The 23,655-nt window shown below is 41.4% G+C and overlaps 1 protein-coding gene across 9 annotated transcripts in view; it reads right to left on the reverse strand.

The window, feature by feature from the left end:
* NCOA1 (nuclear receptor coactivator 1) overlaps window positions 1-23,655 on the reverse strand; it is a 554,024-nt gene that overhangs the window by 228,471 nt on the left and 301,898 nt on the right. The window contains exon 1 of one of the 9 annotated variants that reach the window (XM_056563796.1): window positions 2,593-2,610. The exons of the other annotated variants lie outside the window; for them this stretch is intronic. The gene's annotated coding sequence lies outside the window, so the exon portion shown is untranslated. Of the gene's footprint in view, window positions 1-2,592; window positions 2,611-23,655 lie in introns of those variants that run through there. 9 annotated transcript variants of the gene reach the window in all.

Below are 23,655 nucleotides of genomic sequence, written 5' to 3' on the forward strand. Positions count from 1 at the left end.
TGGTGGAGAAGAAGAGACCTCCTACCACTCATCTGCAGGTAGATACTGGTGGAGAAGAAGAGAGACATCCTACCAATCAGCTGCAGGTAGATACTGGTGGAGAAGAAGAGACCTCCTACCAATCATCTGCATGTAGATAATGGTGGAGAAGAGAGACCTCCTACCACTCATCTGCAGGTAGATACTGGTGGAGAAGAAAAGACCTCCTACCAATCATCTGCAGGTAGATAATGGTGGAGAAGAGAGACCTCCTACCACTCATCTGCAGGTAGATACTGGTGGAGAAGAAAAGACCTCCTACCAATCAGCTGCATGTAGATAATGGTGGAGAAGAAGAGACCTCCTACCAATCAGCTGCAGGTAGATACTGGTGGAGAAGAAGAGACCTCCTACCAATCAGCTGCAGGTAGATAATGGTGGAGAAGAAGAGACCTCCTACCAATCAGCTACATGTAGATAATGGTGGAGAAGAGAGACCTCCTACCACTCATCTGCAGGTAGATACAGGTGGAGAAGAAAAGACCTCCTACCAATCAGCTGCAGGTAGATAATGGTGGAGAAGAAGAGACCTCCTACCAATCAGCTGCAGGTAGATAATGGTGGAGAAGAAGAGCCCCCCCCCCTTTTTTTTTTTTTTTTTTTTTGCTTCTTTACCCCTTTATGGAGGGGGGTTTATAGTGCTAAGTGCCATTCCTAGTTACTATTTGGCAGGTAAACAAAAAATATGGGCCTGAGACAGCAAAATACAAAGACAACTCCTGCACAAAGGTCTCCAGATAAGGCAAAGCAGGAAGGTCAGACAACGCAGCCATCAGACAGATCCCCAGTACTTATAGAGAATATAAATAATGCTGTCTAGAAAGGAATGAGCCCTCAGGAATCTGGGAAAGCTGGGTGACCACCCCTGTAGGAGCTGTAGCGGCCAACATATTGGGTGCCTCACATATCTTCTCCCTCCAGGACATGACCTTTACATGGACCAGTATAAGTCTGTTGTGTCTGATCTTATACACAGTGGGGGAGATTTATCAAAGCCTGTGTAGAGGGAGAGTGGTGCAGTTGCCCATAGCAACCAATCAGCTCGCTTCTTTCATTTTTCACTGGCCTCTTTAAAAATGAAAGAAGCAATCTGATTGGTTGCTATGGGCAACTGCACCACTCTTCCTCTACACAGGTTTTGATAAATGTTCCCCAGTGTGTACACACACACATATATATATATATATATACACACACACACATATATACAGCTCATCTATACCTCTCACCAGTCCCTCCTGTCTTACAAACGCTCCATCTGTTCCCTACATAGATCTATATGGGCCAACGTCTCCACATGGTCCCAAATGTTTCAGTCCGTCTCCTCCATACAACAACCAACACCTGCCGTCTCCATACGGTCCATGTGCTGTGTACGTTGTAAGAGGGCAAATAACTGATAACCAGCTGTACAGCGCCTTCCAGAAGTATTATTCCCCCCCCCCCCCCCCCCTTGGACTTTTTGCCCATTTTACTACTGGTACAAGCTGTAACTTAGAATAAATTTTACCATTTCATCAACACAACATGTGCCGCCTAATCCTTCTCCACAACCTTGTCCCTGACCTGTCTGGTGAGCTCCTTGGCCTTCATGCTGCTGTTTGTTCAGTAATGCTCTCTAACCAACTCTGAGTCCTTTACCGAACAGGTGTATCTGTACTGGGATTAAATCGCAGAGGGGTGGACCCTATTTACTAATGATGTGACGTGCGGTGGCACCAGATCTTTGTTAGGGGGGGGGGGGGGAAGAATTTTATTTGTAAATAATTTTAAAATCCATATAAAATATCCCCCCCCCCCCCCCACTTCGAAATGATGGACTATTTCACTTTTGTCCATAATATAAAATTTGGGGTTCTACCATGACAGAACGGGGGGGAATTGATACTTATACAAGGAACTATAGGCTCCATATCACTACATATGGCGGTATAAGTGTTTGGATAGTATACATATTTATCAGTATATATGTATATAAATCATAGTGTCCGCTTCAGCTGTACTTTTTCCAGGTTTCACGCGGTAAAGTTACGATTCAGCAGATATCTCCCTCCACCTCCGCCCCCGGGGTCATTATTCCGCTTTAATTCCGGGTAACCGCCTAATAATGTACACAGCAACATATGTGTCTAGTAATATATATGGCCGGGGCTTAAAAATCAGTTTATATTCATATTAACCAGTGAATGACCCGCGACTCTCTCCGCATTCTGGACATAAATTGCGCAGATCGGATTTCACCTTCCAAAGACATTTTTACAAGGGATTTTCCCCAGGCCTGCTGTCCGATGCATTAAGTAGCACGCAACTCAACGCCTCTGCAACGGTTGCCTGGCAACAGGTGTGGGAATAGCACCATAACGCCGGTAATCGACCAGGTAATGGCCGAGCCGTGGCGGAGAGCGCACTTCTGCTGGTTCTAGGACCTTGGTGACCTATTAGTAACCACCACTAGGATAGGCCCAATTCCAACTCAAAGTCGAAACGCTCTTGTTGTGCCTTCAAATCCACCGTCCTATACACCTGTCTACTAACCCCGCACCCTACACTGACCTGCGACCATGTGTGCCGTCACCCCCGGCGAGAAAATGGTTAACAGCTGGGACAACAGACACAGGGAAGATGGTTGCCATGGTGACAGAAGGGTTAATAATGGAAGAATTAGCAGCACACACACTCACATTGCCGTTCTTTACTCCTCATGACATTAGGCTGGGTTCACACTGCGTTTTTATGTCTCTGTGTCAAGAGGTTTCATTTCGTTGTGTGGAAAGCGTAGTCAACTACGCTATTGTGTGCGCCAAAATAAATAAATAAATAAATTGTATATTTGTTACTATAAATTTATTTATTTTTTTTATCATACAAGTCAGTGTTTCCTAACCTGGGTGACTTCAGCTGTTGCAAAACTTCAACTCCCAGCATGTCCGGACAGCCGAAGGCTGGGAGTTGTAGTTTTGCAACACCTGAGGGAACCCTGGTTGGGAACATTGATGTAAGTCAATAATTATATACAGTATATACCCAGGTTATACCAGCATGGTCTATATCACTATATACAGGAGATATATAACTTATACCAGCTGTACATATATATTATATACAGTATATACCCAGGTTATACCAGCATGGTCTATATCACTATATACAGGAGATATATAACTTATACCAGCTGTACATATATATTATATACAGTATATACCCAGGTTATACCAGCATGGTCCATATCACTATATACAGGAGATATATAACTTATACCAGCTGTACATATATAATTATATACAGTATATACCAGGTTATACCAGCATGGTCCATATCACTATATACAGGAGATATATAGCTTACACCAGCTGTACATATATATTATATACAGTATATACCAGGTTATACCACTATATACAGGAGATATATAACTTATACAAGCTGTACATATATATTATATACAGTATATACCCAGGTTATACCAGCATGGTCCATATCACTATATACAGGAGATATATAACTTATACCAGCTGTACATATATAATTATATACAGTATATACCAGGTTATACCAGCATGGTCCATATCACTATATACAGGAGATATATAACTTATACCAGCTGTACATATATATTATATACAGTATATACCAGCATGGTCCATATCACTATATACAGGAGATATATAACTTATACCAGCTGTACATATATATATTATATACAGTATATATCAGCATGGTCCATATCACTATATACAGGAGATATATAACTTATACCAGCTGTACATATATAATTATATACAGTATATACCCAGGTTATACCAGCATGGTCCATATCACTATATACAGGAGATATATAACTTATACCAGCTGTACATATATAATTATATACAGTATATACCCAGGTTATACCAGCATGGTCCATATCACTATATACAGGAGATATATAACTTATACCAGCTGTACATATATAATTATATACAGTATATACCCAGGTTATACCAGCATGGTCCATATCACTATATACTGGAGATATATAACTTATACCAGCTGTACATATATAATTATATACAGTATATACCAGGTTATACCAGCATGGTCCATATCACTATATACTGGAGATATATAACTTATACCAGCTGTACATATATAATTATTCACAGTATATACCAGGTTATACCAGCATAGTCCATATCACTATATACAGGAGATATATAACTTATACAAGCTGTACATATATAATTATATACAGTATATACCCAGGTTATACCAGCATGGTCCATATCACTATATACAGGAGATATATAACTTATACCAGCTGTACATATATAATTATATACAGTATATACCAGGTTATACCAGCATGGTCCATATCACTATATACAGGAGATATATAACTTATACCAGCTGTACATATATAATTATATACAGTATATACCAGGTTATACCAGCATGGTCCATATCACTATATACAGGAGATATATAACTTATACCAGCTGTACATATATATTATATACAGTATATACCCAGGTTATACCAGCATGGTCCATATCACTATATACAGGAGATATATAACTTATACCAGCTGTACATATATATTATATACAGTATATACCAGGTTATACCAGCATGGTCCATATCACAGTATACAGGAGATATATAACTTATACCAGCTGTACATATATATTATATACAGTATATACCCAGGTTATACCAGCATGGTCCATATCACTATATACAGGAGATATATAACTCATACCAGCTGTACATATATAATTATATACACTATATACAGGTTATACCAGCATGGTCCATATCACTATATACAGGAGATATATAACTTATACCAGCTGTACATATATAATTATATACAGTATATACCAGGTTATACCAGCATGGTCCATATCACTATATACAGGAGATATATAACTTATACCAGCTGTACATATATAATTATATACAGTATATACCAGGTTATACCAGCATGGTCCATATCACTATATACAGAGGATATATAACTTATACCAGCTGTACATATATAATTATATACAGTATATACCAGGTTATACCAGCATAGTCCATATCACTATATACAGGAGATATATAACTTATACCAGCTGTACATATATATTTATATACAGTATATACCCAGGTTATACCAGCATGGTCCATATCCCTATATACAGGAGATATATAACTTATACCAGCTGTACATATATAATTATATACAGTATATACCCAGGTTATACCAGCATGGTCCATATCACTATATACAGGAGATATATAACTTATACCAGCTGTACATATATAATTATATACAGTATATACCCAGGTTATACCAGCATGGTCCATATCACTATATACAGGAGATATATAACTTATACCAGCTGTACATATATAATTATATACAGTATATACCAGGTTATACCAGCATGGTCCATATCACTATATACAGGAGATATATAACTTATACCAGCTGTACATATATAATTATATACAGTATATACCAGGTTATACCAGCATGGTCCATATCACTATATACAGGAGATATATAACTTATACCAGCTGTACATATATAATTAGATACAGTATATACCAGGTTATACCAGCATGGTCCATATCACTATATACAGGAGATATATAACTTATACCAGCTGTACATATATAATTATATACAGTATATACCAGGTTATACCAGCATGGTCCATATCACTATATAGAAGTAAATTATACCAGCTGTGCCCAGATTATTCCAGTGTGAAGTAAAACAATGCTCTGCGGTCACGACATCATTCACTCTTTGCCGTCCCCTTTGGCTTTTAGCCTAGTTCTGCAGTAACATAGTGAGTATTAAAAATCTGTTTCCTCTTTTTACACCACGTTCACACGCTCATCATTCAGGTGTAGATTTTGCGCCGTAATCCTGACATTTATCATAGAATACTTGGAAATGTTATATATATCATATATACACATATATATATATATGATAAGATAAATACAACGTGAAACAGCTGGACCAAATTACGGTAAAAATTAATTATTATTAATTAATTAGGGAAGATTACAATGAAACACGCATATACATAGTATCTCCCACATATCCTACCGGTATATGTAATTTGATCAGATAACAGCACTGTCTTTTATAGTGTAAATTGCCTATTTTAACATACCGTATTTTTCGCCCTATAGGACGCAGCGGCATATAAGACGCACCCAATGTGCAAAATCTAAAAAAAAAAGATTCTGAACCCAACAGTGATCTTCAACTTGCAGACCTCCAGATGTTGCAAAACTACAACTCCCAGCATGCCCGGACAGCCATTGGCTGTCCGGGCATGCTGGGAGTTGTAGTTTTGCAACATCTGGAGGTCCGCAGGTTGAAGACCACTGGTATAGGAGATTATACTCACCTGTCCCTGCCGCTCCGGAACCGTCACCGCTGCCCTGGATGTCGCCCTCCCTCGCTGTCCCCGACGCTCCGGACGTCTTCTTCCCCGGTATCCTCGCTTTCCGTCGCCGTCATCACGTCGCTACGCACGCCGCAGCTATTGAATGACGTGACCACGTGATGACATCGAAGGAGAGCGCTGGCCATGCAGGGGATCCCGGCACGGAGCAGACACGGAGGAGGCAGGTAAGGTCCCTCCCGGTGTCCTGTAAGCTGTTCGGGACGCCGCGATTTCACCGCTGCGGTCCCGAACAGCCCGACTGAACAGCCGGATTAGTGTCACTTTCGCTTCAGACGCGGCGGTCAGCTTTGATCGCCGTGTCTGAAGGGTTAATACAGGGCATCACCGCGATCGGCGATGTCCTGTATTCGCCGCGGGTCCCGGCCGTTGATGGCCACAGGGACCGCCGCGATAGGGGTGTTTTCCCCCCTGTTTTGGGGAAGAAAAAGTGCGTCTTATACGGTGAAAAATACGGTAGTTCAGCCAATCTGGAGACCAAAAAAAACCACATCTACGTTTTATAGTCTTCTCTTCATTCCATATGGTTCGGGGCAGGGGGTGAGGACGTGGGCGTATTACATTCATAAGCAAAACTTAGGAGTACATTCTGTAAGAAATATAAAATATCCTCATGACAAAGCAAAGGGTAATTGTTTCATTGTCTTTTAAGAATTAACTTGATATTAAAGGGGTACTCTGGTGGAAAACCGATTTATTTATTTATTTTTATTTCATTTTTTTATATGAACTGGTGCCAGAAAGTTAAACAGATTTGTAAATGACTTCTATTAAAAAAAAATCTTTACCCTTTCAGTACTTTTTAGCAGCTGTATGCTACAGAGGAAATTCTTTTCTTTTCCAATTTCTTTTTTTGTCTTGTCCACAGTGCTCTCTGCTGACACCTGATGCCCGTATCAGGAACTGTCCAGAGCAGCATAAGGTTTGCTATGGGGATTTTCTCCTGCTCTGGACAGTTCCTGATACGGGCATCAGGTGTCAGCAGAGAGCACTGTGGACAAGACAAAAAAGAAATTAAAAAAAGAAAAAATAATTCCTCTGTAGCATACAGCTGCTAAAAAGTACTGGAAGGGGTAAGATTTTTTAACCTGTTGGGGATGGAGGGCGTACCTGTACACCCTCCGCCCACTCCCTTTCTTTAACGCGGGGCCACGACGTGGCCCTGCGTCATAGCGGGTCGGGCCCGGCCAGTGGCCTATAGCGCGCGGCACTGATCGCGGTGCCGCGCGCTATTAACCCTTTAGACGCGGCGTTCAAAGTTGAACGCCACATCTAAAGTGAAAGTAAACTAATGCCGGATAGCTCAGGGGGCTGTTCAGAATGTCCACGGCGAAATGGCGGCATCCTGAACAGCTCTGGGACACGAGGAGGCTCTCCTACCTGCCTCCTGTTGTCCAATCGCCGAATGACTGCTCAGTGCCTGAGATCAAGGCATGAGCAGTCAAGCGGCAGAATAATTGATCACTGGTTTCCTATGAGAAACCAGTGATCAATGTGAAAGATCAGTGTGTGCAGTGTTATAGGTCCCTATGGGATAACAATGATCAGTGTAAGAGATCAGTGTGTGCAGTGTTATAGGTCCCTATGGGGTAACAATGATCAGTGTGTGCAGTGTTATAGGTCCCTATGGGGTAACAATGATCAGTGTGTGCAGTGTTATAGGTCCCTATGGGGTAACAATGATCAGTATAAGAGATCAGTGTGTGCAGTGTTATAGGTCCCTATGGGGTAACAATGATCAGTGTGTGCAGTGTTATAGGTCCCTATGGGGTAACAATGATCAGTATAAGAGATCAGTGTGTGCAGTGTTATAGGTCCCTATGGGGTAACAATGATCAGTGTGTGCAGTGTTATAGGTCCCTATGGGGTAACAATGATCAGTGTGTGCAGTGTTATAGGTCCCTATGGGGTAACAATGATCAGTATAAGAGATCAGTGTGTGCAGTGTTATAGGTCCCTATGGGGTAACAATGATCAGTGTGTGCAGTGTTATAGGTCCCTATGGGGTAACAATGATCAGTATAAGAGATCAGTGTGTGCAGTGTTATAGGTCCCTATGGGGTAACAATGATCAGTGTGTGCAGTGTTATAGGTCCCTATGGGAACTATAACACTGCAAAAAAAAAGTGAATAAAGATCATTTAACCCCTTCCCTATTAAAAGTTTGAATCACCCCCCTTTTCCCATTTACAAAAAATATATAAGTGTAAATAAAGATAAACATGTCATATGTCATATAGTTAATTAAACCGCACGGTCAATGGCGTACGCGAATGGCGTCACTTTTTATAATCGAGAAAAAATGAATAAAAAGCAATCAAAAAGTCAGATCAATACAAACATTGCACAGATAAAAACTTCAGATCACGGCGCAAAAAATGAGTCCTCAGACTGCCCCATAGACGGAAAAATAAAAAAAGTTATAGGGGTCAGAAGATGACAATTTTAAACGTATAAATTTTCCTGCATGTAGTTATGATTTTTTCCAGAAGTGCGACAAAATCAAACCTATATAAGTAGGGGATCATTTTAATCGTATGGACCTACAGAATAATGATAAGGTGTCATTTTTACCGAAAAATTTACTGCGTAGAAACGGAAGCCCCCAAAAGTTACAAAATGGTGTCGTTTTGTTGCACAATGATTTTTTTTCCCGTTTCGCCGTCGTTTTTTGGGTAAAATGACTAATTTCACTGGAAAGTAGAATTGGTGGCGCAAAAAATAAGCATCATATTATTCCGAACGCTTGGAGCGGACAGCAGGGGTCGTGATGTCACGGCCACACCCCCTCGTGACTTCACACCACACCCCCTCAATGCAAGTCTATGGGAGGGGGCGTGGCGTGAATCGAGGGGGTGTGGCATCACAAGGGGCGTGGCCATCATGTTACAAGCCCCACCGCACGCACCCAGAGTTAAAAAACGAATGTTGGGTGCAGCACAGAGTTCGCGGGTCCTCACGACCAGACATCTTATTACCTATCCTTTGGATAGCGGATGAGATTTCTAGGGGCGGAGTACCCCTTTAATTTCTGGTGCTAGATAAACCAAAAACAGGGGAGGTGGGGGAAAACATCTATAGAATGTCTTGTGTAAGTGACTTCAGACTTTGCCACACACACACACACACATTATATATATCATACATACATATATACACACACACACATATACAGTCACGGCCGTAAATGTTGACACCCCTGACATTTTTCTAGAAAATGAAGTATTTCTCACAGTAAAGGATTGCAGTAACATGTTTATTCCCTTTGTGTGTGTATTGCAACTAAACCAAAAAAGGGAGGGGGGGGGGGAAAAAAAAAAGCTAATTGGACATAATGTCACAAAACTCCAAAAATGGGCTAGACAAAATTATTGGCACCCTTTCAAAATTGTGGAAAAATAAGATTGTTTAAAGCATGTGATGCTCCTTTAAACTCACCAGGTGTGGGTAATATGAAAATCACACCTGAAAGCAGATAAAAAGGAGAGAAGTTCACTTAGTCTTTGCATTGGGTGTCTGTGTGTGCCACACTAAGCATGGACAACAGAAAGAGGAGAAGAGAACTGTCTGAGGACTTGAGAACCAAAATTGTGGAAAAATATCAACAATCTAAAGGTTACAAGTCCATCTCCAGAGATCTAGATTTGCCTTTGTCCACAGTGCGCAACATTATCAAGAAGTTTGCAACCCATGGCACTGTAGCTAATCTACCTGGGTGTGGACGGAAGAGAAAAATTGATGAAAGGTGTCAATGCAGGATAGTCCGGATGGTGGATAAGCAGCCCCAAACAAGTTCCAAAGATATTCAAGCTGTTCTGCAGGCTCAGGGAGCGTCAGTGTCAGCGCAAACTGTCGACATTTAAATGAAACGCTATGGAGGAGACCCAGGAGGACCCCATTGCTGACACAGACATAAAAAAGCCTTGTGGACAGATGAGACCAAGATAGAGCTTTTTGGTAAAGCACATCATTTTACTGTTTACTGAAAACAGAATGAGGCCTACAAAGAAAAGAACACAGCACCTACAGTGAAATATGGGGGAGGTCAGTGATGTTTTGGGTTGTTTTGCTGCCTCTGGCACTGGGGGCCTTGAATGTGTACAAGACATCATGAAATCTGAGGATTACCAATGGATTTTGGGTCGCACTGTACAGCCCAGTGTCAGAAAGTTGGGTTTGCGTCCGAGATCTTGGGTCTTCCAGCAGGACAATGACCCCAAACATACATCAAAAAGCACCAGAAATGGATGACAACAAAGCGCTGGAGACTTCTGAAGTGTCAGCAATGAGTCCAGATCTAAATCCCATTGATCACCTGTGGAGAGATCTTAAAATTACTGTTGGGAAAAGGCGCCTTCCAATAAGAGAGACCTGGAGCAGTTTGTAAAGGAAGAGTGGTCCAACATTCCGGCTGAGAGGTATAAGAAGCTTATTGATGGTTATAGGAAGACACTGATTTCAGTAATTTTTTTCCAAAGGGTGTGCAACCAAATATTAAGTTAAGGGTACCAATAATTTTGTCCAGCCCATTTTAGGAGTTTGGTGACATTATGTCCAATTTGCTTTTTTTCCTCCATTTTCTGTGAGAAATACTTCATTTTCTAGAAAAATTTCAGGGGTGCCAACATTTACGGCCATGACTATGTATATAATTATACGCACTGTCCATGCAGAACAATCCCCAGCCTGGTGACTATTGCTGTGGATTCTGCAGAAGCCCCCAATGAGCTAGGTGAAATGATAATGGGACTGATCAATGTGCAGATCCAGTGGCCGGCCGGCGGCAGAAGCCCTGGTTAGCATAAAGTTCACACTCCAAATAAATCCATGGCATGTGAACATGGCCTTAAAGCTGACCTGTCATTTGGATAAACTGGAGGCAGTCATGTAAGAGACTGATTTGGTGACATCATCCAATCCTTGCCGAGCTTATTATAATATTGTGTTGGCTCCATGTGAATATTGTGACCCCAAAATGCGCAGGGAACCCTCTGCTGGACTTTCGGAAAAAAACCTCTGCCGAGGTAACACTGCCTGTGTGTACCTCTGAACTCTATATATGCCGTGCTATAATCTGACATTATCACATCTACCGCTCCTTGGATGCATCAACAATGTGTGAACAGTAGACTTTACCCAGGGACGTGGCCGTACTGTAATAAAAGGAGTAATATAGCAAAACATTCCTTGGGGAAAACCGGAGCCCAGCTCCTTCTGTATAAGTGAGGTTCCCAATTCCAGTAGATTATGTCGAGTATCACAGCTCACACATGCTCTACGCCAGTGGTCTTCAACCGTCGGACCTCCAGATGTTGCAAAACTACAACTCCCAGCATGCCCGGACAGCCACCGGCTGTCCGGGCATGCTGGGAGTTGTAGTTTTGAAACATCTGGAGCTCCGCAGGTTGAAGACCACTGCTCTACGCCCATCCATAGTGGTCTAGGGGGGCATCCGAATTCAGAGAATCCAACGTCCAAATTTTTTTCAGCATGGGTGGAAAAACGTAGTAAATCTTATTTGTAAGTGCGTATTGTGATATCACAGGTAATATTTCATAGTTTTCGTTATGTTGGAATACTAGGTGCATCAACACAGAGGCAGGTTACTAATCAACACCAATGGTAAATGAGGTTTCTACATATGTGAGGGGCCGCCATGGGGTCTACACTGCCCCCATTGAAAGTTGATAATTCACCGCCAAGGGCTTATCAGCATCGGATGTCCGGGCATGCCGGGAGCTATAGTTTTTAAACACCTGGAGGTCTGCAGGTTGAAGACCACTGCTCTACGCCCACCCATATTGGTCTAGGGGGGCATAGAAATATAACATATCTGTCATCCCAATTCAGAGAATCCACCGTCCGAATTTTTTTCAGCATCAAGCTAAATCGAGAAGAGTAGGCGAGAGTTATAAAGTTTGGAAAATAATTACAAAATGGGTGGAAAAACGTAGTAAATCTTATTTGTAAGTGCGTATTGTGATATCACAGGTAATATTTCATAGTTTTCGTTATATTGGAATACTAGGTGCAACAACACAGAGGCAGGTTACTAATCTACACCAATGGAAAATGAGGTTTCTACATATGCGAGGGACCGCCATGGGGTCTACACTGCCCCCATTGAAAGTTGATAATTCACCGGCAAGGACTTATCAGCAATCAGGAGTTCCACCTCCACACACGTAATTCAAAGAGGAAAATCATACAGTTTCATCAAAGAACAAGCCTCTTTATTTGAATAGCAATATAGATTGGAAGTTGTAAAACATAACCTTTATTAGTCACCAAATAAAATAAAACATCTAATAGACAAATAATAATGAACAAAGAGGTGAACACTCCACAAAACCATCAAATGCGAGTGTCCCGGGGGTCACGGGCCATAGAGCAGCCACTAAGCAGACAAAACCTGGGTATTAAGGTGGGTATAATAGATACATAAGAATAATATTGGGTAGATGTAAGATAGGCCTCAATTATAATATTAAGGATATGACATGAGGGAAAAAATGGGGGTAGGTGCACTCTAAATATACAGGCCCATCCCTCTGTCCCTGCCTTTTGAGGGACCCACCTCCTTGACAGGGTGGCCTCAACCACGGTGCCGTTCCCCAACTTAAAGGAGTACTCCGGAGGAAAACTTTTATTTATTTTTTTTTTTTTTTATAATCAACTGGTGCCAGAAAGTTAAACAGATTTGTAAATTACTTCTATAAAAAAAAAAAAAATCTTAAGCCTTCCAGTACCTATTAGCTGCTGAATACTACAGCAGAAATTATTTCTTTTTGGAACACAGAGCTCTCTGTTGACATCACGAGCACAGTGCTCTCTGCTGACACCTCTGTCCATTTTAGGAACTGACCAGAGCAGAATATGTTTGCTATGGGGATTTTCTCCTACTCTGGACAGTTCTTAAAATGGACAGAGATGTCAGCAGAGAGCACTGTGCTCGTGATGTCAGCAGAGAGCTCTGTGTTCCAAAAAGAAAAGAATTTCCTCTGTAGTATTCAGCAGCTAATAAGTACTAGAAGGATTAAGATTTTTTAATAGAAGTAATTTACAAATTTGTTTAACTTTCTGGCACTAGTTGATATAAAAAAAAAAATAAAAAAATAAAAAAAAAAGTTTTCCACCAGAGTACCCCTTTAACTAAGTGATGAAAAAAAAAAATAGAGGTATTATATGCTCCGTGGTTCGTAACCGTCAGGACACCCCATTTCAAATCACCAGACAAAAATCATATACGTGTGTATAAGAACATATTCACTGGTACGTGGTATACTGCCAGAGAATGACTAAAAGAATGTAGGTCCCAATAACTGTTCCAACGCGTTTCCACCATCCAATATCCACGGTCTCATCAGGGAACCAAAAACCAACCAAACAACAAAAACCACACATATGTGGTCATTGAAAGTTGGAAACAAGGCTTTGACAGAGATTCCCTTGCTAATCTGGGTTTAACATCAAATGTTTCCAATCCTCACAAATTCTCAATATTTTCTCTTATGGACTAAGTGTAAAGTAGTCTTTGGACCCATTCTATACTAGGTATTCTCCAAAAGACAATATAGCTTAAAAGGGGTACTCCGCTGCTATGTATTTGGAACAAACTCTTCCGAACGCTGGCGCCGGGACCTCGTGATGTCATAGCCCCGCCCCTCATGACTTTATGCCCCGCCCCCTCAATGCAAGACTATGGGAGGGGGCGTGACGACTGTCACGCCCCCTCCCATAGTCTTGCATTGAGGGGGCGGGGGCGTGAAGTCATGAGGGGCGGAGCTCCCGCACCAGCATTCGTAAGAGTTTGTTCCAAATGCTGAGCAAAAAGGCATTATACGGCAGTAGTACTCAATGCCTATAGATCTTTGGCATGGAGCCCCAGGGATGTGGGTGGCCAATGGCCCTTTTATATTTTCAGGACAATGCACTTGTAAGGCAAAAATGGCAGCCATATACAAATAATTCTAACATAGGGGTCTTTTGTTCCCTCCCCAGTGACCATGTGACTTGTTAGTGTAACAAGGTCTCAGGTGTGAATGGAGAACAGGTGTCTTAAATTTGGTGTTATCGCTCTCACACTCTTATTCTGGTCATGAAAAGTTCAACATGGCACAGAACTCTATGAAGAGCTTAGAGGAAGAACTGCTGCTCTACATAAAGATGGCCTCGGCTATAAGAAGATTTCCAAGACCATGAAACTGAGCTGCAGCACGGTGGGCAAGGCCAAAGAGCAGTTTCACAGGAAGAGTTCCACTCTGAAATGGCCTCGCCGTGGTCGACGACAAGGAGTTGAGTGCACGTGCTCAGCGTCAGCTCTAGAGGTTGTCTTTGGGAAATAGAGTGCTGGCAGCATTGCTGTAGAGGTTGAAGGGATAGGCGGGTTCAGGCTGTCAGGTGTACGAAGACAAGTGTGTCCTGTCTACAGTCAAGCATGTTGGTGGGAGCGTCGTGGTCTGGGCCTGTACGAGTGCTGCTGGCAATGGGGCGCTACAGGTCATTGAGGGAACCATGAATGCCAACATGTACCGTGACATACTGAAGAAAATAATAATCCCCTCACACCAGAGACTGGGCGACTCCGCCCTCTTGTGATGTCACACCCCGCCCCCTCAATGCAAGCCTATGGGAGGGGGCGTGACGCCCCCTCCCATAGGCTTGCATTGAGGGGGCGTGGGGCGAGACGTCACAAGAGGGCGGAGTCGTGATGTCACAATACTCCGGCCCTGTGGTCGTGAGGCTTCAAACAAGGAGCGATCATCGCGTCGTGCAGCCGAGACCGGTGGGTGCTACATGAGAGACTGCGGGACCCCCGCGATCAGACATCTTATCCCCTATCCTTTGGAGGGGGTAAGATGTCTTAGGGCCGGAGTACCCCTTTAAGGCCACATAATTTGGACTTATTTATCAAGACCTGTCCAGAGGAAAAGTTGCCCATAGCAACCAATCAGATCGCTTCTTTCATTTTAAACAAGGCCTCTGCAAAATGAAAGCAAAAATCTGATTGGTTGCTATGGGCAACTGGGCAACTTTTCCTCTGCACAGGTTTGGATAAATCTCCCCCACCGGGTTTCTACATTAATGTCTACGCGTTGAGTTATTTTGAGGGGACACAACGTTAAACACTGTCCTACAGGCCGTGCGCTCATTACATTACAGCAGAGGGTCGTTTCGTCAGCGCCGTCCTGAGAAACATGGGACATAACAGTATTTTATCCAGCGTCAAAAATAAATCCCTCACGAAAGCACCAATATGGTGATGTGAATCCTAGTATGGCCTCTGCACCTGTCGGGCCCCATAGTGGTGCCATAACCTGTTTATATGGCAGCCCCGCTAGACACGTGTCCTCATGAAGACCGTGAAGCGACCAAAATTCTAAAAAGGGGCCTTAAAGGGGTACTCCGGTGCTTAGACATCTTATCCCCTATCCAAAGGATAGGGGACAAGATGCCTGATCGCGGGAGTCCCGCTGCTGGGGACCCTCGGGATCATGCACGCGGCACCCCGTTTTTAATCAGTACCCGGAGCATGTTCGCTCCGGGTCTGATTACCGGCGACCACACGGCCGGCGGCATGTGACGTCACGCCTCCGCCCCCGTGTGACGTCATGCTCCGCCCCTCAATGCAAGCCTACGGGAGGGAGCGTGACGTCACACGCCGCCGGCCGTGTGGTCGCCGGTAATCAGATCCGGAGCGAACACGCTCCGGGTACTGATTACAAACGGGGTGCCGCGTGCATGATCCCGGGGGTCCCCAGCGGCGGGACTCCCACAATCAGGCATCTTGTCCCCTATCCTTTGGATAGGGGATAAGATGTCTAAGCACCAGAGTACCCCTTTAAAGGGGTACTCCGGTGGAAAACTTTTTTTTTTTTTACATCAACTGGTGCCAGAAAGTTAAACAGATTTGTAAATTACTTCTATTAAAAAAAATCTTAATCCTTCCAGTACTTATTAGCTGCTGAATACTACAGAGGAAGTTCTTTTCTTTTTGGAACACAGAGCTCTCTGCTGACATCACGAGCACAGTGTTCTCTGCTGACATCTCTGTCCATTTTAGGAACTGACCAGAGCAGCATATTTTTTTCTATGGGGATCTTCTCCTACTCTGGACAGTTCCTAAAATGAACAGAGATGTCAGCAGAGAGCACTGTGGTTGTGATGTCAGCAGAGAGCTCTGTGTTCCAAAAAGAAAATAATTTCCTCTGTAGTATTCAGCAGCTAATAAGTACTGGAAGGATTAAGATTTTTTAATAGAAGTCATTTACAAATCTTTTTACATTTTCTGGCACCAGTTTATTTAAATAAATAAACACGTTTTCCACCAGAGTACCCCTAATTTATTTATTTATTTATTTATTTTTTACACAGATTACATTTTTGGAAATTACTTCTATTAAAAAAAATCTTAATCCAGTCTGACCACAGTGTTCTCTGCTGCCCCCGCTGTCTGTTTTAGGAACTGTCCAGAGTAGAAGCAAATCCCCATAGCAAACCTCTCCTGCTCTGGACAGTTCCTGACATGGACAGAGGTGTCAGCAGAGAGCACTGTGGTCAGACAGAAAGGTAATTCAAAAAAAGAAAAGAACTTCCTGTGGATTATACAGCAGCTGATAAGTACTGGAAGGATTCAGATGTTTCAATAGAAGTCATTTACAAATCTTTTTACATTTTCTGGCACCAGTTGATTTCAAATAAAAAATGTTTTCCAGTGAAGTAACCCTTTAAAGGGACCCTCCTAATGACATTCCCAGAGAATAGGAACTGAAGTCATGGCGAGGAATCTGTGATCAGGGGGACAGATATTTGAGCGTACAGTAAACTTCCTGCTCAGTGAAGCCTTTGAAGGACACAGCAGCCAGGAAATGGTGGAAAGCAGAGAAAATACCTTGTACTCGGTTACACATGAAATATTTCTACACATTCACAGCCTGTCAGTGTATGGAAACTTTTAGGACTACGTATGTGAATGGAAATCTTTATTTACGTAATTACGTATAGCAGTGGTCTTCAACCTGCGGACCTCCAGATGTTGCAAAACTACAACTCCCAGCATGCCCGGACAGCCAACGGCTGTCCGGGCATGCTGGGAGTTGTAGTTTTGCAACATCTGGAGGTCCGCAGGTTGAAGACCACTGACGTATAGGATAAGCCCATGTCAAAAAGGTCGGCCCTGAGGTGGACCCCATATAGGGTCGCCACCTTTCTTGGGAAAAAAATATAAAATAAATACCGGCCATGCTAATTTGCATAATTATATATGCGTGACATCACAGGATACACATGTTGGGGAAATTTTGTCCTATTCTGACCCCTATAAAACTTTTTTATTTCTCCTTATACGGGGATGTATGAGGGTCATTTTTTGCGCCCCGATCTGTAGTTTTTAACAGGACCATTTTTTGTTTTGATGTGACCATTTGATCGTTTTTTTTTATTCAATTAGGGAGTTGCAGTTAGTTACTAACTACAACTCCCAGCATGCCCTGATACAGCCTGTGGCTCATCAGCTGCCCCAAATGAAAACTACAACTCCCAGCATGTTGGACTATATAGTAGTATATAGTATAGGTCAGTGTTTCCCAACCAGAGGTGCCTCCAGCTGTTGCAAAAATACAACTCCCAGCATGTTGGACTATATAGTAGTATATAGTATAGGTCAGTGTTTCCCAACCAGAGGTGCCTCCAGCTGTTGCAAAACTACAATTCCCAGCATGTTGGACTATACAGTAGTATATAGTAAAGGTCAGTGTTTCCCAACCAGGGTGCCTCCAGCTGTTGCAAAAATACAACTCCCAGCATGTTGGACTATATAGTAGTATATAGTATAGGTCAGTGTTTCCCAACCAGAGTGCCTCCAGCTGTTGCAGAACTACAACTCCCAGCATGTTGGACTATATAGTAGTATATAGTATAGGACAGTGTTTCCCAACCAGGGGTGCCTCCAGCTGTTGCAAAACTACAACTTCCAGCATGTTGGACTATATAGTATAGGTGAAAGTTTCCCAACCAGGGGTGCCTCCAGCTGTTGCAAAACTACAACTTCCCGCATGTTGGACTATATAGTATAGGTGAAAGTTTCCCAACCAGGGGTGCCTCCAGCTGCTGCAAAACTACAACTCCCAGCATGTTGGACTATATAGTAGTATATAGTATAGGTCAGTGTTTCCCAACCAGAGTGCCTCCAGCTGTTGCAGAACTACAACTCCCAGCATGTTGGACTATATAGTAGTATATAGTATAGGACAGTGTTTCCCAACCAGGGGTGCCTCCAGCTGTTGCAAAACTACAACTTCCAGCATGTTGGACTATATAGTATAGGTGAAAGTTTCCCCAACCAGGGGTGCCTCCAGCTGTTGCAAAACTACAACTTCCAGCATGTTGGACTATATAGTATAGGTGAAAGTTTCCCAACCAGGGGTGCCTCCAGCTGTTGCAAAACTACAACTCCCAGCATGCCCGGACAGCCAACGGCTGTCCGGGAATGCTGGGAGTTGTAGTTTTGCAACAGCTGGAGGTGCTCTGGTTGGGAAACACTGCTATAGTATATAGTGCAACATGCTGGGAGTTGTAGTTTTGCAACAGCTGGAGGCGCTCTGGTTGGGAAACACTGCTATAGTATATAGTGCAACATTCCAGGAGTTAGTGGATTGGTCGGATAAATACCAACCACTGCCTTGCTCGTATTTCTAATATAAAAACAATCGTCAGGGTGGCCAAAATACCAAATACCAGCCAAGTGGCGACCTTAACCCCATAGCAGTGAAAACGATTAGTAATCTGTGATGTCATATCAATTCACTGACATCATGTGACATCAATGCGCCAATTGAAGTGACGTCACTAAGGGCCTACAGCAGCTCCACTCCCATCTTATAAAAACAACATAGATTTATATATAAATGTATATAATGTCACATTGTACTTTACAAAAAAAAAAAAAACAATTCTGATACTTTCCAGCAGGAAACAAAACCGAGACGAATCGGAACGAAATTCTAAAGATTGGAAAAAAAAAAAAAAGAAGATCGCTGACAACGCGACTGGGAGAAACGCAATCCCATCTGTACCTCTGGATTGTGACATCACGGATAACAAATTCTATAGTGTATGTTATTTTTGGAGCCGTATACAGGAAGGTTACAAACAAAAAGGTAGGATAACTTCACATTAGCGTTGAGTCCATTCTAGCGCCAAATAACGGACCTGGACAGTCAGTTACACAATTGACACCAATGGGACCCAATGGATACCATTGACTTTGAATGGGGTCCGTCAGGTTACTGTCAGTTTTTTTGCAGAATTTTGCAGTATTTTTTCTCAGCGAACAGAGCTCAAGGGTAAGATGACATTAACATTAAAGGGGTATTCCACTGGAAAAAAATTTAATTATTATTATTTTTTTTATTTTTTTTTTTTTTTTTATCAACTGGTGCCAGAAAGTTAAAAACAGATTTGTAATTTACTTCTATTTAAAAATCTTATCCCTTCCAGTACTTATCTGCTGTATTATCAACAGAAAGTTCTTTTCTTTTTGAATTTCCTTTCTGTCTGACCACAGTGCTCTCTGCTGACACCTCTGTCCATGTCAGGAACTGTCCAGAAAAGAATTCGGTTTGCTATGGGGATTTGCTTGTACTCTGGACAGTTCCTAAAATGGACAGAGGCGTCAGCAGAGAGCACTGTGGTCAGACAGAAAGGAAATTCAAAAAAGAAAAGAACTTCTTCTATAGTATACAGCAGCTGATAAGTACTGGAAGGATTGAGATTTTTTTTTTTTTTTTTTTTACAAATCTGTTCAAAGGGGTACTCCAGTGGAAAACATTTTTTAATCAACTGGTGCCAGAAAGTTAAACAGATATGTAAATTACTTCTATTAAAAAAAATATTAATCCTTCCAGTACTTAGCTGCTGTACGATCCACAGGAAGTTCCTTTTCTTTTTGAATTTTTTCTGTCTGACCACAGTGCTCTCTGCTGACACCTCTGGCCATTTTAGGAACTGTCCAGAGTAGGAGCAAATGCCCATAGCAAACCTATCCTGCCCTGGACAGAGGTGTCAGCAGAGAGCACTGTGGACGAGACAAAAAAGAACTACACAACTTCCTGTGGAGCATACAGCAGCAGATAAGTACTGGAAGGATTAAGATTTTTTAATAGAAGTAATTTACAAATCTGTTTAACTTTCTGGCACCAGTTGATAAAAAAAAAAAAAAAAAAAAAAAAAAAAAAAGTTTTCCAATGAGTACCCCTTTAAGATGTCTACACATTCCAGGAACCTCCATGGGGCCTAAACTTCCCTCTTCTCTTTGTAAAAAGTTAAAGGGGTTATCCTGGATATATATATATATATATATATATATATATATATATATATCCAGGATAACCCCTTTAACTTTTTACAAAGAGAAGAGGGAAGTTTAGGCCCCATGGAGGTTCCTGGAATGTGTAGACATCTTAAAGGGGTACTCATTGGAAAACTTTTTTTTTTTTTTTTTTTTTTTTTTTTTTTATCAACTGGTGCCAGAAAGTTAAACAGATTTGTAAATTACTTCTATTAAAAAAAATATATATCTTAATCCTTTCAGTACTTATGAGCTGCTGAAGTTGAGTTGTTCTTTTCTGTCTAAGTGCTCTCTGATGACACGTGTCTCAGGGAACTGTCCAGAGTAGAAGCAAATCCCCATAGCAAACCTCTTCTACTCTGTGCAGTTCCCGAGACAAGCAGAGATGTCAGCAGAGAGCACTGTTGCCAGACAGATAACAACAACTCAACTTCAGCAGCTCATAAGTACTGAAAGGATTAAGATTTTTTTTTTTTATAGAAGTAATTTACAAATCTGTTTAACTTTCTGGAGCCAGTTGAGATGATACATTTATATATATATATATATATATATATATATATATATATATTTTTTTTTTTTAGTTTTTTCCTGGAATACCCCTTTAACATAGAAAAAGTGAATGTGTGGGCAGATAAGAACCCTTTGGCCCATATACTCTGCCCATTATTATGAATACCATGAATATGAAGGATAATGTCTGGGGACACTGTTTGAGTCAAACTACATTCTATAGCATTGTTTCCCAACCAGGGTGCCTCCAGCTGTTGCAAAACTACAACTCCCAGCATGCCCGGACAGCCGAAGGCTGTCCGGGCATGCTGGGAGTTGTAGTTTTGCAACAGCTGGAGGCACCCTGGTTGGGAAACACTGTTCTATAGGGCTCTTCTAAGTTCTAGTACCCGATCTTTGGGGGCTACCAGGTCTCAGACCCCCAACTATTTGCTCTGTTTTAAGATTTGGAGGTTATGTTCGATCACAATAAGGTGCATAGTGTTCCAAATTAACATGGGACAGCGAAACCCCTCATAGGCGGGTTTTATGGAAGATCTTCACATCCACCCATTGATGTCATCTGGACCCTTTCTAGACATTCCAAGTTCATAAAGCAGTGTTTCCCAACCAGGGTGCCCTCAGCTGTTGCAAAGTGCCAAAAGCTGTCCAGGCATGCTGTGAGTTGTAGTTTTGCAACAGCTGGAGGCACCCTGGTTGGGAAACACTGACATAAAAGTATTTATATATGGGAATACAGAAGCAGAATGGTATAAACCAGTGCACAAACTTACAGTCCCTTACAGTAGTCCCTGGGTCCCAGCCAATAAATGGGAGGGGGGGGGGGGGGTGCTAAAGCTACAAAAATACACCATACATCCCCCTATTAGTAGACGCAGTTTATACACAGATCTCATGGACCACAATGTAAATCAGTAACACCTCCCCGTGCAATCACCTGTCCTCTATGTAGTTGAGGCCCTTTAGGTTCCCATTGACCACAATGTGTATATATATATATACACCCCCACCCTTTATACACCTACATTTCAGGGTGAATTTTTGCCATTTAAGAAAGGACCTGAGAATTTTCATCAGATACATAATTCACATCTATACGTCACAATAGATACATTGTATAACAATCCCACGTGTCACAAAGCAACTATTTCTCGTCAAATACGAATAGAATAACAGCGCAAGATATTGCTTAACCCGACCGAGGGGTAAATAAATGATTATAACCTCCAGAAATGGATTCCAAAATACTAACAAAGATAGATAGATATGAGATAGATAAATAGATAGGAGATAGAGAGAGAGATAGATAGATATGAGATAGAGAGATATGAGATAGATATGAGATAGATAGATATGAGATAGATAGATATGAGATAGATAGATATGAGATAGATAGATATGAGATAGATAGATATGAGATAGATATGAGATAGATAGATATGAGATAGATAGATATGAGATAGATAGATATGAGATAGATAGATATGAGATAGATAGATATGAGATAGATATGAGATAGATATGAGATAGATAGATAGATATGAGATAGATAGATAGATATGAGATAGATATGAGATAGATATGAGATAGATAGATAGATATGAGATAGAGAGATATGAGATAGATAGATATGAGATAGATAGATAGATAGATAGATATGAGATAGATAGATAGATAGATAGATATGAGATAGATAGATATGAGATAGATGAGATAGATACACGAGAGATAGATATACAGATATAGATATACATGAGATAGACATAGATATACATGAGATAGATAGATGTATAGATATACATGAGAGATATATAGATATAGATATACATGAGATAGACATATAGATAGATATACATGAGATAGATAGATGTATAGATATACATGAGATATTTATAGATATACATGAGATTATATATATATATATATATATATATATATATACACACACACACACACACGAGATAGATAGACCAGATAGATAAATATATACGAGAGATAGATAGATAATAGATATAAGATAGATAGATATACATGAGATAGATAGATATACGAGATAGATAGATAGATATAGGATAGATAGATATACATGAGATAGATAGATAGATAGAAATACATGAGATAGATATACGAGATAGATAGATAAATATATATACCAGATAGATAGATGATAGATATAAGATGAATAGATATAGATCAATACAATCCCACGAGGATGATCCCAAGTGACAGCGGGTGACGGCTCAGTCCCAGGACACACGGTGCAGCCGTCAACAACTTCGCCCACAATAAAGCCGCTGATTCATT

This window comes from Hyla sarda, chromosome 3, assembly GCF_029499605.1.
Source record: "Hyla sarda isolate aHylSar1 chromosome 3, aHylSar1.hap1, whole genome shotgun sequence".
Classification (NCBI taxonomy): Eukaryota; Metazoa; Chordata; class Amphibia; order Anura; family Hylidae; genus Hyla; species Hyla sarda.